This window comes from Hyla sarda, unplaced genomic scaffold, assembly GCF_029499605.1.
Source record: "Hyla sarda isolate aHylSar1 unplaced genomic scaffold, aHylSar1.hap1 scaffold_185, whole genome shotgun sequence".
NCBI classification, from domain to species: Eukaryota; Metazoa; Chordata; class Amphibia; order Anura; family Hylidae; genus Hyla; species Hyla sarda.
The window spans coordinates 442,915-460,019 of NW_026608499.1; the positions used below are offsets into that span (position 1 = coordinate 442,915).

General features: G+C 46.0%; 5 non-coding genes and 4 pseudogenes across 5 annotated transcripts; all 9 read right to left on the reverse strand.

The window, feature by feature from the left end:
• Positions 1–723: 723 nt before the first annotated feature.
• Positions 724–914, reverse strand: LOC130314853 (U2 spliceosomal RNA). Its single transcript, XR_008862471.1, has one exon. It is a non-coding gene; the product is annotated as a U2 spliceosomal RNA (small nuclear RNA).
• A 2,096-nt stretch (positions 915–3,010) lies between these two features.
• LOC130314856 (U2 spliceosomal RNA) lies at positions 3,011–3,201 on the reverse strand. The gene has a single exon (XR_008862473.1). It is a non-coding gene; the product is annotated as a U2 spliceosomal RNA (small nuclear RNA).
• A 2,079-nt stretch (positions 3,202–5,280) lies between these two features.
• Positions 5,281–5,471, reverse strand: LOC130314857 (U2 spliceosomal RNA). Its single transcript, XR_008862474.1, has one exon. It is a non-coding gene; the product is annotated as a U2 spliceosomal RNA (small nuclear RNA).
• A 2,089-nt stretch (positions 5,472–7,560) lies between these two features.
• Positions 7,561–7,751, reverse strand: LOC130314858 (U2 spliceosomal RNA). The gene has a single exon (XR_008862475.1). It is a non-coding gene; the product is annotated as a U2 spliceosomal RNA (small nuclear RNA).
• Positions 7,752–9,827: 2,076 nt separating this feature from the next.
• On the reverse strand, positions 9,828–10,018 carry LOC130314859 (U2 spliceosomal RNA). The gene has a single exon (XR_008862476.1). It is a non-coding gene; the product is annotated as a U2 spliceosomal RNA (small nuclear RNA).
• Positions 10,019–12,111: 2,093 nt separating this feature from the next.
• LOC130314915 (U2 spliceosomal RNA) lies at positions 12,112–12,292 on the reverse strand (annotated as a pseudogene).
• A 686-nt stretch (positions 12,293–12,978) lies between these two features.
• On the reverse strand, positions 12,979–13,138 carry LOC130314929 (U2 spliceosomal RNA; annotated as a pseudogene).
• A 2,075-nt stretch (positions 13,139–15,213) lies between these two features.
• Positions 15,214–15,388, reverse strand: LOC130314918 (U2 spliceosomal RNA; annotated as a pseudogene).
• Positions 15,389–16,838: 1,450 nt separating this feature from the next.
• Positions 16,839–16,975, reverse strand: LOC130314938 (U2 spliceosomal RNA; annotated as a pseudogene).
• Between the last annotated feature and the right edge of the window lie 130 nt (positions 16,976–17,105).

Genomic DNA, 17,105 nt, shown 5'->3' on the forward strand with positions numbered 1-17,105 from the left:
CATGTTGGAGCAGGTTTAGATACAGTCTAAAGTATAGATCTCAAAGTCTGTGCACAGAATTTAGCAAGGGCCTCGCACCTTCTGATGCATCAGGTAGGTGCACAATAGCATAGCCTAACCCTCTGTACTTTGGTCTATATTGATGCGGGACATAGACAGCCAGCTGATGACCAATCCATTAGTGCAATGGATGGCTGGAAGCATTTGTCTTTGCCTTTGCAATACCACAGAAGCAATGCATGGTCAATGTACAGCAATGACACACCTGTGTGAACAGCCAGGAGACCCCCCCCCATGTTATGTTACATAGTTACATAGTTAGTACGGTCGAAAAAAGACATATGTCCATCAAGTTCAACCAGGGAATTAAGGGGTAGGGGTGTGGCGCGATATTGGGGAAGGGATGAGATTTTATATTTCTTCATAAGCATTAATCTTATTTTGTCAATTAGGAACATTCAGCACCCACCCGCTATCAAGGCAGCTGCCTATCATGTCATGCCCTACCTGCACAGGTGTGCTGGCTACTCAAATGATCCAATTAAGGAGGCCATTTAGTCAGCAGCAGCAGAAGTCCTGTGCCTGGACGCTCCAACAGCGGCCAGACACAAGCAGAAGCAGAAGCAGCAGAAGCAGCAGCAGCAGCACCACCTTTTGTTTTTTGGCTGCAGCAGCAAGCAGGTAGCAATGAAAGTAGGAATCTTTCTTTTTAACCCTGTAAGGGGGTGGTGCACTGTACCCGAAGATACTGCCATATCGGGTCAATGCATAGGGCGACGGAAGCAAGCTTCGAAATCGGCCCCCGTTCTCAAAAATCCATTTAATATATGGTCCCCAGATAGGGGACGTATCAGATATTAAACTGATAAGAACAGATACTACACTTGATCTTAGCCAAAAGGCCGAGAAGCGATAACCGTGAAAGGGGCGGGCCCAACAAGGTGCCCTTCATGGGCACTATCACTGCTTGCTGTCAGGGAGGCTGCCAGACAATTTTCCATGCACACTCTGGGCTGGGGGGCAGTCAACCACCAGTACACACAGCAGAACCTAAACCCATACCATTATTGCTAAGCAGCAAGACAGGGGCCCATTGCACTCCCACGGGGCCTTTTTAAATGCAATCCATAACCCGGATTTGCCAGGAACCCTTCTTACTCCTCCTACTTGCATGTGACACTGGGCTTAGGATCTGCATAGGAAACACACACACAAGCACACACCTACCTTTGTTGCCTGCAGATGCCTCCTTGGCTGTCCCCAAACGGTATCAAACCAACACCCACGGGAAGCTGTAAGCATAGAGGACATGCCTGCACCCCATTGGACTTACCTGTGTGGGTTAAACCCGGGTTATTTGACAACCTATGGCGGTGATGGTTCTGCTCAGGCAGAGCAGTGCTGATGCTCCTCATAAAGCTGTCGCTGCTGTGAAGGTTCTAGGTGACATCACAAATCCCTATGGTTACATACACAACAAAGCTGGGTTGTTGTTGTTTACACTCTGCAAGGCCTGTGGAAGTGAGTGACATCATAGCACTGTAGTTCTGAGGGTTCTAGATGGATGCAACAATCTCCTGTTGCTTCTATGAAGGCCATAATAGACGACATCACCAAACAGCTCCATAGTCACATACACAGCAAAGGAGAGATGTTGTTTACACCTAGTGATGTCAGTGGTATTGAGTGACATCACAGCACAGTGCTAAGGCTCCTGGGCCTGGACACAGCAGCGGCTGCAATATCTCAACGGAGAATACGTTTATATATATGTGTGTGTGTGCGCGTATATATATATATATATATATATATATATATATATATATATATATTTCTCCGCCGAAATCACTTTTAAACCCATTTCCACCTTTTTTTCCCCTTCTCTTCCTCTTACTTTTTTTTCACGTTTTTTTACGTTTTTCTCCTTTTCGCCTCTTTTCTGGGCGTATTATTCTTCTTTTTCTTCTTTTTTTTCGTCTAATGCATACCCCATCAGTGCAGCAATGCTTATTCAATACCGCCAGCAGATGGAGACACTGGGGGATAATTTTCTAAGGATTTATACTGATTTTTCCTGTCTGAATTTGTCGCACAGAAAGTTGCAGGCCAAATATGTGTGACATTTCTGCGACTTTAGCTTCTAGAGCATTTTTACAACATTATACATAGGTGCTGAATACATAAAAAGCGACTGTTCAGCGACAGACAAGTCGCATCGGCTGAAAGTAGGCCAGAATGTCAGTCCATGTTGGAGCAGGTTTAGATACAGTCTAAAGTATAGATCTCAAAGTCTGTGCACAGAATTTAGCAAGGGCCTCGCACCTTCTGATGCATCAGGTAGGTGCACAATAGCATAGCCTAACCCTCTGTACTTTGGTCTATATTGATGCGGGACATAGACAGCCAGCTGATGACCAATCCATTAGTGCAATGGATGGCTGGAAGCATTTGTCTTTGCCTTTGCAATACCACAGAAGCAATGCATGGTCAATGTACAGCAATGACACACCTGTGTGAACAGCCAGGAGACCCCCCCCCCCCCCCCCCATGTTATGTTACATAGTTACATAGTTAGTACGGTCGAAAAAAGACATATGTCCATCAAGTTCAACCAGGGAATTAAGGGGTAGGGGTGTGGCGCGATATTGGAGAAGGGATGAGATTTTATATTTCTTCATAAGCATTAATCTTATTTTGTCAATTAGGAACATTCAGCACCCACCCGCTATCAAGGCAGCTGCCTATCATGTCATGCCCTACCTGCACAGGTGTGCTGGCTACTCAAATGATCCAATTAAGGAGGCCATTTAGTCAGCAGCAGCAGAAGTCCTGTGCCTGGACGCTCCAACAGCGGCCAGACACAAGCAGAAGCAGAAGCAGCAGAAGCAGCAGAAGCAGCAGCTTTTGTTTTTTGGCTGCAGCAGCAGCAAGGCCCACAGGGCTGGCTAGCTGGCTAGCCAGCAAGCAGGTAGCAATGAAAGTAGGAATCTTTCTTTTTAACCCTGTAAGGGGGTGGTGCACTGTACCCGAAGATACTGCCATATCGGGTCAATGCATAGGGCGACGGAAGCAAGCTTCGAAATCGGCCCCCGTTCTCAAAAATCCATTTAATATATGGTCCCCAGATAGGGGACGTATCAGATATTAAACTGATAAGAACAGATACTACACTTGATCTTAGCCAAAAGGCCGAGAAGCGATAACCGTGAAAGGGGCGGGCCCAACAAGGTGCCCTTCATGGGCACTATCACTGCTTGCTGTCAGGGAGGCTGCCAGACAATTTTCCATGCACACTCTGGGCTGGGGGGCAGTCAACCACCAGTACACACAGCAGAACCTAAACCCATACCATTATTGCTAAGCAGCAAGACAGGGGCCCATTGCACTCCCACGGGGCCTTTTTAAATGCAATCCATAACCCGGATTTGCCAGGAACCCTTCTTACTCCTCCTACTTGCATGTGACACTGGGCTTAGGATCTGCATAGGAAACACACACACAAGCACACACCTACCTTTGTTGCCTGCAGATGCCTCCTTGGCTGTCCCCAAACGGTATCAAACCAACACCCACGGGAAGCTGTAAGCATAGAGGACATGCCTGCACCCCATTGGACTTACCTGTGTGGGTTAAACCCGGGTTATTTGACAACCTATGGCGGTGATGGTTCTGCTCAGGCAGAGCAGTGCTGATGCTCCTCATAAAGCTGTCGCTGCTGTGAAGGTTCTAGGTGACATCACAAATCCCTATGGTTACATACACAACAAAGCTGGGTTGTTGTTGTTTACACTCTGCAAGGCCTGTGGAAGTGAGTGACATCATAGCACTGTAGTTCTGAGGGTTCTAGATGGATGCAACAATCTCCTGTTGCTTCTATGAAGGCCATAATAGACGACATCACCAAACAGCTCCATAGTCACATACACAGCAAAGGAGAGATGTTGTTTACACCTAGTGATGTCAGTGGTATTGAGTGACATCACAGCACAGTGCTAAGGCTCCTGGGCCTGGACACAGCAGCGGCTGCAATATCTCAACGGAGAATACGTTTATATATATGTGTGTGTGTGCGCGTATATATATATATATATATATATATATATATATATTTCTCCGCCGAAATCACTTTTAAACCCATTTCCACCTTTTTTTCCCTTCTCTTCCTCTTACTTTTTTTTCACGTTTTTTTACGTTTTTCTCCTTTTCGCCTCTTTTCTGGGCGTATTATTCTTCTTTTTCTTCTTTTTTTTCGTCTAATGCATACCCCATCAGTGCAGCAATGCTTATTCAATACCGCCAGCAGATGGAGACACTGGGGGATAATTTTCTAAGGATTTATACTGATTTTTCCTGTCTGAATTTGTCGCACAGAAAGTTGCAGGCCAAATATGTGTGACATTTCTGCGACTTTAGCTTCTAGAGCATTTTTACAACATTATACATAGGTGCTGAATACATAAAAAGCGACTGTTCAGCGACAGACAAGTCGCATCGGCTGAAAGTAGGCCAGAATGTCAGTCCATGTTGGAGCAGGTTTAGATACAGTCTAAAGTATAGATCTCAAAGTCTGTGCACAGAATTTAGCAAGGGCCTCGCACCTTCTGATGCATCAGGTAGGTGCACAATAGCATAGCCTAACCCTCTGTACTTTGGTCTATATTGATGCGGGACATAGACAGCCAGCTGATGACCAATCCATTAGTGCAATGGATGGCTGGAAGCATTTGTCTTTGCCTTTGCAATACCACAGAAGCAATGCATGGTCATTGTACAGCAATGACACACCTGTGTGAACAGCCAGGAGACCCCCCCCCCCCATGTTATGTTACATAGTTACATAGTTAGTACGGTCGAAAAAAGACATATGTCCATCAAGTTCAACCAGGGAATTAAGGGGTAGGGGTGTGGCGCGATATTGGGGAAGGGATGAGATTTTATATTTCTTCATAAGCATTAATCTTATTTTGTCAATTAGGAACATTCAGCACCCACCCGCTATCAAGGCAGCTGCCTATCATGTCATGCCCTACCTGCACAGGTGTGCTGGCTACTCAAATGATCCAATTAAGGAGGCCATTTAGTCAGCAGCAGCAGAAGTCCTGTGCCTGGACGCTCCAACAGCGGCCAGACACAAGCAGAAGCAGAAGCAGCAGAAGCAGCAGCAGCACCACCTTTTGTTTTTTGGCTGCAGCAGCAGCAAGGCCCACAGGGCTGGCTAGCTGGCTAGCCAGCAAGCAGGTAGCAATGAAAGTAGGAATCTTTCTTTTTAACCCTGTAAGGGGGTGGTGCACTGTACCCGAAGATACTGCCATATCGGGTCAATGCATAGGGCGACGGAAGCAAGCTTCGAAATCGGCCCCCGTTCTCAAAAATCCATTTAATATATGGTCCCCAGATAGGGGACGTATCAGATATTAAACTGATAAGAACAGATACTACACTTGATCTTAGCCAAAAGGCCGAGAAGCGATAACCGTGAAAGGGGCGGGCCCAACAAGGTGCCCTTCATGGGCACTATCACTGCTTGCTGTCAGGGAGGCTGCCAGACAATTTTCCATGCACACTCTGGGCTGGGGGGCAGTCAACCACCAGTACACACAGCAGAACCTAAACCCATACCATTATTGCTAAGCAGCAAGACAGGGGCCCATTGCACTCCCACGGGGCCTTTTTAAATGCAATCCATAACCCGGATTTGCCAGGAACCCTTCTTACTCCTCCTACTTGCATGTGACACTGGGCTTAGGATCTGCATAGGAAACACACACACAAGCACACACCTACCTTTGTTGCCTGCAGATGCCTCCTTGGCTGTCCCCAAACGGTATCAAACCAACACCCACGGGAAGCTGTAAGCATAGAGGACATGCCTGCACCCCATTGGACTTACCTGTGTGGGTTAAACCCGGGTTATTTGACAACCTATGGCGGTGATGGTTCTGCTCAGGCAGAGCAGTGCTGATGCTCCTCATAAAGCTGTCGCTGCTGTGAAGGTTCTAGGTGACATCACAAATCCCTATGGTTACATACACAACAAAGCTGGGTTGTTGTTGTTTACACTCTGCAAGGCCTGTGGAAGTGAGTGACATCATAGCACTGTAGTTCTGAGGGTTCTAGATGGATGCAACAATCTCCTGTTGCTTCTATGAAGGCCATAATAGACGACATCACCAAACAGCTCCATAGTCACATACACAGCAAAGGAGAGATGTTGTTTACACCTAGTGATGTCAGTGGTATTGAGTGACATCACAGCACAGTGCTAAGGCTCCTGGGCCTGGACACAGCAGCGGCTGCAATATCTCAACGGAGAATACGTTTATATATATGTGTGTGTGTGCGCGTATATATATATATATATATATATATATATATATATATATATATATTTCTCCGCCGAAATCACTTTTAAACCCATTTCCACCTTTTTTTCCCTTCTCTTCCTCTTACTTTTTTTTCACGTTTTTTTACGTTTTTCTCCTTTTCGCCTCTTTTCTGGGCGTATTATTCTTCTTTTTCTTCTTTTTTTTCGTCTAATGCATACCCCATCAGTGCAGCAATGCTTATTCAATACCGCCAGCAGATGGAGACACTGGGGGATAATTTTCTAAGGATTTATACTGATTTTTCCTGTCTGAATTTGTCGCACAGAAAGTTGCAGGCCAAATATGTGTGACATTTCTGCGACTTTAGCTTCTAGAGCATTTTTACAACATTATACATAGGTGCTGAATACATAAAAAGCGACTGTTCAGCGACAGACAAGTCGCATCGGCTGAAAGTAGGCCAGAATGTCAGTCCATGTTGGAGCAGGTTTAGATACAGTCTAAAGTATAGATCTCAAAGTCTGTGCACAGAATTTAGCAAGGGCCTCGCACCTTCTGATGCATCAGGTAGGTGCACAATAGCATAGCCTAACCCTCTGTACTTTGGTCTATATTGATGCGGGACATAGACAGCCAGCTGATGACCAATCCATTAGTGCAATGGATGGCTGGAAGCATTTGTCTTTGCCTTTGCAATACCACAGAAGCAATGCATGGTCATTGTACAGCAATGACACACCTGTGTGAACAGCCAGGAGACCCCCCCCCCCCATGTTATGTTACATAGTTACATAGTTAGTACGGTCGAAAAAAGACATATGTCCATCAAGTTCAACCAGGGAATTAAGGGGTAGGGGTGTGGCGCGATATTGGGGAAGGGATGAGATTTTATATTTCTTCATAAGCATTAATCTTATTTTGTCAATTAGGAACATTCAGCACCCACCCGCTATCAAGGCAGCTGCCTATCATGTCATGCCCTACCTGCACAGGTGTGCTGGCTACTCAAATGATCCAATTAAGGAGGCCATTTAGTCAGCAGCAGCAGAAGTCCTGTGCCTGGACGCTCCAACAGCGGCCAGACACAAGCAGAAGCAGAAGCAGCAGAAGCAGCAGCAGCACCACCTTTTGTTTTTTGGCTGCAGCAGCAGCAAGGCCCACAGGGCTGGCTAGCTGGCTAGCCAGCAAGCAGGTAGCAATGAAAGTAGGAATCTTTCTTTTTAACCCTGTAAGGGGGTGGTGCACTGTACCCGAAGATACTGCCATATCGGGTCAATGCATAGGGCGACGGAAGCAAGCTTCGAAATCGGCCCCCGTTCTCAAAAATCCATTTAATATATGGTCCCCAGATAGGGGACGTATCAGATATTAAACTGATAAGAACAGATACTACACTTGATCTTAGCCAAAAGGCCGAGAAGCGATAACCGTGAAAGGGGCGGGCCCAACAAGGTGCCCTTCATGGGCACTATCACTGCTTGCTGTCAGGGAGGCTGCCAGACAATTTTCCATGCACACTCTGGGCTGGGGGGCAGTCAACCACCAGTACACACAGCAGAACCTAAACCCATACCATTATTGCTAAGCAGCAAGACAGGGGCCCATTGCACTCCCACGGGGCCTTTTTAAATGCAATCCATAACCCGGATTTGCCAGGAACCCTTCTTACTCCTCCTACTTGCATGTGACACTGGGCTTAGGATCTGCATAGGAAACACACACACAAGCACACACCTACCTTTGTTGCCTGCAGATGCCTCCTTGGCTGTCCCCAAACGGTATCAAACCAACACCCACGGGAAGCTGTAAGCATAGAGGACATGCCTGCACCCCATTGGACTTACCTGTGTGGGTTAAACCCGGGTTATTTGACAACCTATGGCGGTGATGGTTCTGCTCAGGCAGAGCAGTGCTGATGCTCCTCATAAAGCTGTCGCTGCTGTGAAGGTTCTAGGTGACATCACAAATCCCTATGGTTACATACACAACAAAGCTGGGTTGTTGTTGTTTACACTCTGCAAGGCCTGTGGAAGTGAGTGACATCATAGCACTGTAGTTCTGAGGGTTCTAGATGGATGCAACAATCTCCTGTTGCTTCTATGAAGGCCATAATAGACGACATCACCAAACAGCTCCATAGTCACATACACAGCAAAGGAGAGATGTTGTTTACACCTAGTGATGTCAGTGGTATTGAGTGACATCACAGCACAGTGCTAAGGCTCCTGGGCCTGGACACAGCAGCGGCTGCAATATCTCAACGGAGAATACGTTTATATATATGTGTGTGTGTGCGCGTATATATATATATATATATATATATATATATATATATATATATATATTTCTCCGCCGAAATCACTTTTAAACCCATTTCCACCTTTTTTTCCCTTCTCTTCCTCTTACTTTTTTTTCACGTTTTTTTACGTTTTTCTCCTTTTCGCCTCTTTTCTGGGCGTATTATTCTTCTTTTTCTTCTTTTTTTTCGTCTAATGCATACCCCATCAGTGCAGCAATGCTTATTCAATACCGCCAGCAGATGGAGACACTGGGGGATAATTTTCTAAGGATTTATACTGATTTTTCCTGTCTGAATTTGTCGCACAGAAAGTTGCAGGCCAAATATGTGTGACATTTCTGCGACTTTAGCTTCTAGAGCATTTTTACAACATTATACATAGGTGCTGAATACATAAAAAGCGACTGTTCAGCGACAGACAAGTCGCATCGGCTGAAAGTAGGCCAGAATGTCAGTCCATGTTGGAGCAGGTTTAGATACAGTCTAAAGTATAGATCTCAAAGTCTGTGCACAGAATTTAGCAAGGGCCTCGCACCTTCTGATGCATCAGGTAGGTGCACAATAGCATAGCCTAACCCTCTGTACTTTGGTCTATATTGATGCGGGACATAGACAGCCAGCTGATGACCAATCCATTAGTGCAATGGATGGCTGGAAGCATTTGTCTTTGCCTTTGCAATACCACAGAAGCAATGCATGGTCAATGTACAGCAATGACACACCTGTGTGAACAGCCAGGAGACCCCCCCCCCCCCCCCCATGTTATGTTACATAGTTACATAGTTAGTACGGTCGAAAAAAGACATATGTCCATCAAGTTCAACCAGGGAATTAAGGGGTAGGGGTGTGGCGCGATATTGGGGAAGGGATGAGATTTTATATTTCTTCATAAGCATTAATCTTATTTTGTCAATTAGGAACATTCAGCACCCACCCGCTATCAAGGCAGCTGCCTATCATGTCATGCCCTACCTGCACAGGTGTGCTGGCTACTCAAATGATCCAATTAAGGAGGCCATTTAGTCAGCAGCAGCAGAAGTCCTGTGCCTGGACGCTCCAACAGCGGCCAGACACAAGCAGAAGCAGAAGCAGCAGCAGCACCACCTTTTGTTTTTTGGCTGCAGCAGCAGCAAGGCCCACAGGGCTGGCTAGCTGGCTAGCCAGCAATGAAAGTAGGAATCTTTCTTTTTAACCCTGTAAGGGGGTGGTGCACTGTACCCGAAGATACTGCCATATCGGGTCAATGCATAGGGCGACGGAAGCAAGCTTCGAAATCGGCCCCCGTTCTCAAAAATCCATTTAATATATGGTCCCCAGATAGGGGACGTATCAGATATTAAACTGATAAGAACAGATACTACACTTGATCTTAGCCAAAAGGCCGAGAAGCGATAACCGTGAAAGGGGCGGGCCCAACAAGGTGCCCTTCATGGGCACTATCACTGCTTGCTGTCAGGGAGGCTGCCAGACAATTTTCCATGCACACTCTGGGCTGGGGGGCAGTCAACCACCAGTACACACAGCAGAACCTAAACCCATACCATTATTGCTAAGCAGCAAGACAGGGGCCCATTGCACTCCCACGGGGCCTTTTTAAATGCAATCCATAACCCGGATTTGCCAGGAACCCTTCTTACTCCTCCTACTTGCATGTGACACTGGGCTTAGGATCTGCATAGGAAACACACACACAAGCACACACCTACCTTTGTTGCCTGCAGATGCCTCCTTGGCTGTCCCCAAACGGTATCAAACCAACACCCACGGGAAGCTGTAAGCATAGAGGACATGCCTGCACCCCATTGGACTTACCTGTGTGGGTTAAACCCGGGTTATTTGACAACCTATGGCGGTGATGGTTCTGCTCAGGCAGAGCAGTGCTGATGCTCCTCATAAAGCTGTCGCTGCTGTGAAGGTTCTAGGTGACATCACAAATCCCTATGGTTACATACACAACAAAGCTGGGTTGTTGTTGTTTACACTCTGCAAGGCCTGTGGAAGTGAGTGACATCATAGCACTGTAGTTCTGAGGGTTCTAGATGGATGCAACAATCTCCTGTTGCTTCTATGAAGGCCATAATAGACGACATCACCAAACAGCTCCATAGTCACATACACAGCAAAGGAGAGATGTTGTTTACACCTAGTGATGTCAGTGGTATTGAGTGACATCACAGCACAGTGCTAAGGCTCCTGGGCCTGGACACAGCAGCGGCTGCAATATCTCAACGGAGAATACGTTTATATATATGTGTGTGTGTGCGCGTATATATATATATATATATATATATATATATATATATATATATATATTTCTCCGCCGAAATCACTTTTAAACCCATTTCCACCTTTTTTTCCCTTCTCTTCCTCTTACTTTTTTTTCACGTTTTTTTACGTTTTTCTCCTTTTCGCCTCTTTTCTGGGCGTATTATTCTTCTTTTTCTTCTTTTTTTTTCGTCTAATGCATACCCCATCAGTGCAGCAATGCTTATTCAATACCGCCAGCAGATGGAGACACTGGGGGATAATTTTCTAAGGATTTATACTGATTTTTCCTGTCTGAATTTGTCGCACAGAAAGTTGCAGGCCAAATATGTGTGACATTTCTGCGACTTTAGCTTCTAGAGCATTTTTACAACATTATACATAGGTGCTGAATACATAAAAAGCGACTGTTCAGCGACAGACAAGTCGCATCGGCTGAAAGTAGGCCAGAATGTCAGTCCATGTTGGAGCAGGTTTAGATACAGTCTAAAGTATAGATCTCAAAGTCTGTGCACAGAATTTAGCAAGGGCCTCGCACCTTCTGATGCATCAGGTAGGTGCACAATAGCATAGCCTAACCCTCTGTACTTTGGTCTATATTGATGCGGGACATAGACAGCCAGCTGATGACCAATCCATTAGTGCAATGGATGGCTGGAAGCATTTGTCTTTGCCTTTGCAATACCACAGAAGCAATGCATGGTCAATGTACAGCAATGACACACCTGTGTGAACAGCCAGGAGACCCCCCCCCCCCCCATGTTATGTTACATAGTTACATAGTTAGTACGGTCGAAAAAAGACATATGTCCATCAAGTTCAACCAGGGAATTAAGGGGAGGGGTGTGGCGCGATATTGGGGAAGGGATGAGATTTTATATTTCTTCATAAGCATTAATCTTATTTTGTCAATTAGGAACATTCAGCACCCACCCGCTATCAAGGCAGCTGCCTATCATGTCATGCCCTACCTGCACAGGTGTGCTGGCTACTCAAATGATCCAATTAAGGAGGCCATTTAGTCAGCAGCAGCAGAAGTCCTGTGCCTGGACGCTCCAACATTGGCCAGACACAAGCAGAAGCAGAAGCAGCAGAAGCAGCAGCAGCACCACCTTTTGTTTTTTGGCTGCAGCAGCAGCAAGGCCCACAGGAATGGCTAGCTGGCTAGCCAGCAAGCAGGTAGCAATGAAAGTAGGAATCTTTCTTTTTAACCCTGTAAGGGGGTGGTGCACTGTACCCGAAGATACTGCCATATCGGGTGAATGCATAGGGCGACGGAAGCAAGCTTCGAAATCGGCCCCCGTTCTCAAAAATCCATTTAATATATGGTCCCCAGATAGGGGACGTATCAGATATTAAACTGATAAGAACAGATTTTTTTTATCTAAAGCCGAGGAACGTGCTTTCGATTCACCCAAAGTGCAAGAAAAAGTGCAAACGTGTTACACTAAAAAAACGTGCACAAAGGATGCGGTCTATCGCAAGCCCTTCTCCGATAGGAGAGAGGCCCCCCAACAAACCTTACCCTTCGCCTCCGGACCAAAAGGTACCTGCGAGGTTCCAGGTTCGATGTCCCTTTTCGCCGAAGCTACTAGGGGACCACAAATGCTCCCGGCATCCCCCTTGGCGTTAGCCAAGGTATCTGCCCGCAGAGCCGATTACGGTAGGTACCCTGCCAAAGCAGGAGTACCCGGGGTGTTTGCAGGGAGGTGCGGAACCTAATGGCCACACACACCTCCCCTAGACCGCCAGGAGGGACACCCAGAAGGGCTACCGCATCCTGACAAATCCTGTGAACACACAACACGCAAAAAGTGACACAGTGAGACAAAAAAGAAATAAATAAGTGAATGTGTGCAGATATACTGCCCGGACATCCGGCCGGATCTATAAAAATTTCTCTGATCCTAGCCAGAAGGCCGGGAATCAAGAGGTGAGTGCCACAAGGTGAAGAGATTATGGTGCCCGTGCTTCAACCCAGTGAGTCTATTCTCCCAGTGAGTTTCGGCACCTCGGGGTCACCACTCCCCGAGGCACAAAAGTACCTCGGCTCTAGACCCTCTCAGCCTCATGGCGAGACCCGGAGGGAACAGGTCACATCGGGGCAGCCGTCGAGCTGATTCCTCAGAACCAGCAGCGGAAAGCCCCGGTACACCTGCATCCTCCATGCAGCACCCATCCCCACCAGCATGAAAACTGATAAGAACAGATACTACACTTGATCTTAGCCAAAAGGCCGAGAAGCGATAACCGTGAAAGGGGCGGGCCCAACAAGGTGCCCTTCATGGGCACTATCACTGCTTGCTGTCAGGGAGGCTGCCAGACAATTTTCCATGCACACTCTGGGCTGGGGGGCAGTCAACCACCAGTACACACAGCAGAACCTAAACCCATACCATTATTGCTAAGCAGCAAGACAGGGGCCCATTGCACTCCCACGGGGCCTTTTTAAATGCAATCCATAACCCGGATTTGCCAGGAACCCTTCTTACTCCTCCTACTTGCATGTGACACTGGGCTTAGGATCTGCATAGGAAACACACACACAAGCACACACCTACCTTTGTTGCCTGCAGATGCCTCCTTGGCTGTCCCCAAACGGTATCAAACCAACACCCACGGGAAGCTGTAAGCATAGAGGACATGCCTGCACCCCATTGGACTTACCTGTGTGGGTTAAACCCGGGTTATTTGACAACCTATGGCGGTGATGGTTCTGCTCAGGCAGAGCAGTGCTGATGCTCCTCATAAAGCTGTCGCTGCTGTGAAGGTTCTAGGTGACATCACAAATCCCTATGGTTACATACACAACAAAGCTGGGTTGTTGTTGTTTACACTCTGCAAGGCCTGTGGAAGTGAGTGACATCATAGCACTGTAGTTCTGAGGGTTCTAGATGGATGCAACAATCTCCTGTTGCTTCTATGAAGGCCATAATAGACGACATCACCAAACAGCTCCATAGTCACATACACAGCAAAGGAGAGATGTTGTTTACACCTAGTGATGTCAGTGGTATTGAGTGACATCACAGCACAGTGCTAAGGCTCCTGGGCCTGGACACAGCAGCGGCTGCAATATCTCAACGGAGAATACGTTTATATATATGTGTGTGTGTGCGCGTATATATATATATATATATATATATATATATATATATATATTTCTCCGCCGAAATCACTTTTAAACCCATTTCCACCTTTTTTTCCCTTCTCTTCCTCTTACTTTTTTTTCACGTTTTTTTACGTTTTTCTCCTTTTCGCCTCTTTTCTGGGCGTATTATTCTTCTTTTTCTTCTTTTTTTTCGTCTAATGCATACCCCATCAGTGCAGCAATGCTTATTCAATACCGCCAGCAGATGGAGACACTGGGGGATAATTTTCTAAGGATTTATACTGATTTTTCCTGTCTGAATTTGTCGCACAGAAAGTTGCAGGCCAAATATGTGTGACATTTCTGCGACTTTAGCTTCTAGAGCATTTTTACAACATTATACATAGGTGCTGAATACATAAAAAGCGACTGTTCAGCGACAGACAAGTCGCATCGGCTGAAAGTAGGCCAGAATGTCAGTCCATGTTGGAGCAGGTTTAGATACAGTCTAAAGTATAGATCTCAAAGTCTGTGCACAGAATTTAGCAAGGGCCTCGCACCTTCTGATGCATCAGGTAGGTGCACAATAGCATAGCCTAACCCTCTGTACTTTGGTCTATATTGATGCGGGACATAGACAGCCAGCTGATGACCAATCCATTAGTGCAATGGATGGCTGGAAGCATTTGTCTTTGCCTTTGCAATACCACAGAAGCAATGCATGGTCAATGTACAGCAATGACACACCTGTGTGAACAGCCAGGAGACCCCCCCCCCCCCCCCATGTTATGTTACATAGTTACATAGTTAGTACGGTCGAAAAAAGACATATGTCCATCAAGTTCAACCAGGGAATTAAGGGGTAGGGGTGTGGCGCGATATTGGGGAAGGGATGAGATTTTATATTTCTTCATAAGCATTAATCTTATTTTGTCAATTAGGAACATTCAGCACCCACCCGCTATCAAGGCAGCTGCCTATCATGTCATGCCCTACCTGCACAGGTGTGCTGGCTACTCAAATGATCCAATTAAGGAGGCCATTTAGTCAGCAGCAGAAGTCCTGTGCCTGGACGCTCCAACAGCGGCCAGACACAAGCAGAAGCAGAAGCAGCAGAAGCAGCAGCAGCACCACCTTTTGTTTTTTGGCTGCAGCAGCAGCAAGGCCCACAGGGCTGGCTAGCTGGCTAGCCAGCAATGAAAGTAGGAATCTTTCTTTTTAACCCTGTAAGGGGGTGGTGCACTGTACCCGAAGATACTGCCATATCGGGTCAATGCATAGGGCGACGGAAGCAAGCTTCGAAATCGGCCCCCGTTCTCAAAAATCCATTTAATATATGGTCCCCAGATAGGGGACGCATCAGATATTAAACTGATAAGAACAGATTTTTTTTTTTTTTTAAGTTAGCCCTCAGAACTCAATCAGAGCTCCAAGATCTTATATGGACTCGATTGTTTTGTTCATCATCAGGTAACACTTTTATTTATTCCTAAAAAAAGACAAATTGAAATAAAATATTATAACAACAATAAAAATAATAAACATTCCAAAATTATAATAAATTCATTCCCTTTCTCCGGGCGTAAACTGCCAAGTAATCAATTAAACCATAGGTTAAGCTTCCTTTTTCCATTTCCCTTTTTACTGGGATGGCCAACCAGGCCGGTATTTTATAAGTTACCATAAATCGATCCACGTCAGGGCGAAAAGAATCATAAACTTTGTTTCTTACTGCAGGCAACTGGGCTTTAAAGGTGGATAATAGATCATCCAGGTCCTGTAAGAACAATTCTCTTTCCTCATCTGGAGCTCTCTCCAAAATAGTTTGGAAAGACCCTGAATATCCTCTTAAATCTCTCACCGGCTCTTCATTTTTCTTTTTACTCTTATGCTCTCCAATGTTCTTTTCTTCTACTATCATCTCTTTTCCAACAATTTTTGGCTCTTGGGTTACCACAGATCTTTTAATTTCTGGCTCTTGTTCAGAAACTTCTTCTTCTCTTTTCTTCTTCCTCTTTGGACAGTTCACATACATGTGACCAATTTTGTTACATAAATTACATTTACTTTTTTGGCTACAGGATTCGATTTCATGACCTTCTTTTTGGCATTTTTGGCACCACATTGAGGTGCACTCTTCCTTTAAATGGCCATATTTCTTGCATTTTCTACAGAAATTCTGCATACCTGCAAAAAACATATCTCCATTGATAACCCCTATTTTAAAACGGGCAGGGGGATAAAGAACTCTTCCATCTGCGTCTTCCTTGAACTTTACTTTAAATCTCCACTTTGTTGTCCAGACTCCATACTGATTATAAATTTTCCCAAGTGGCGCAATTTCCTCACAAAATTGGGTCAAAAGAATTATAATATCCTCCTCAGGGACGTAAGGACTATACATCCTCACCGTTAAAATTCTTTCTCTCCTGGGAAAGTGGGGAATGACTTCCACGCCCTCCCACACTGGATCAGACTTGATTGTCTCAAATTTCTTCCAAAATAAATCATAATCCTCTTCGGAAACCAAAATAACATCAAAGCACCCTTTCTTTGGAAATTCCAACATGGAAAGGATTTGTGTCTTTGCAATTTCCAAAACTCCAAAAAGAATTTCCTCCATTACAAAGGAAAGTCCTCTTCTTTTCTTCTCAAGGTCTTTCAGCAGGATCCGGACCCCATTCTTGATCTTCCCAAAAAAAGGAACCTCCTCTCCAACAGATTGAGAGGTGTCCATGATCTCTTCCATCTTCGATAGGCGTTTCCAGGCAGGGACAGAAAAACACTCCCCCACCAAAGAGTGGGCAGTGAAGGGTGATCGCCTCCCGTTGTCTGGGGACTAAGCCGGCTCCCTAATAGCAGCAGGGGGGTGAAGTCCCTCCGTTAAGAAGGACGATCCCCCCAGGCCAAGGAGCCGGGTACCCCAGACACCCTCTGACCAGACCAAGTGAGCAGATACTACACTTGATCCTAGCCAAAAGGCCGAGAAGCGATAACCGTGAAAGGGGCGGGCCCAACAAGGTGCCCTTCATGGGCACTATCACTGCTTGCTGTCAGGGAGGCTGCCAGACAATTTTCCATGCACACTCTGGGCTGGGGGGCAGTCAACCACCAGTACACACAG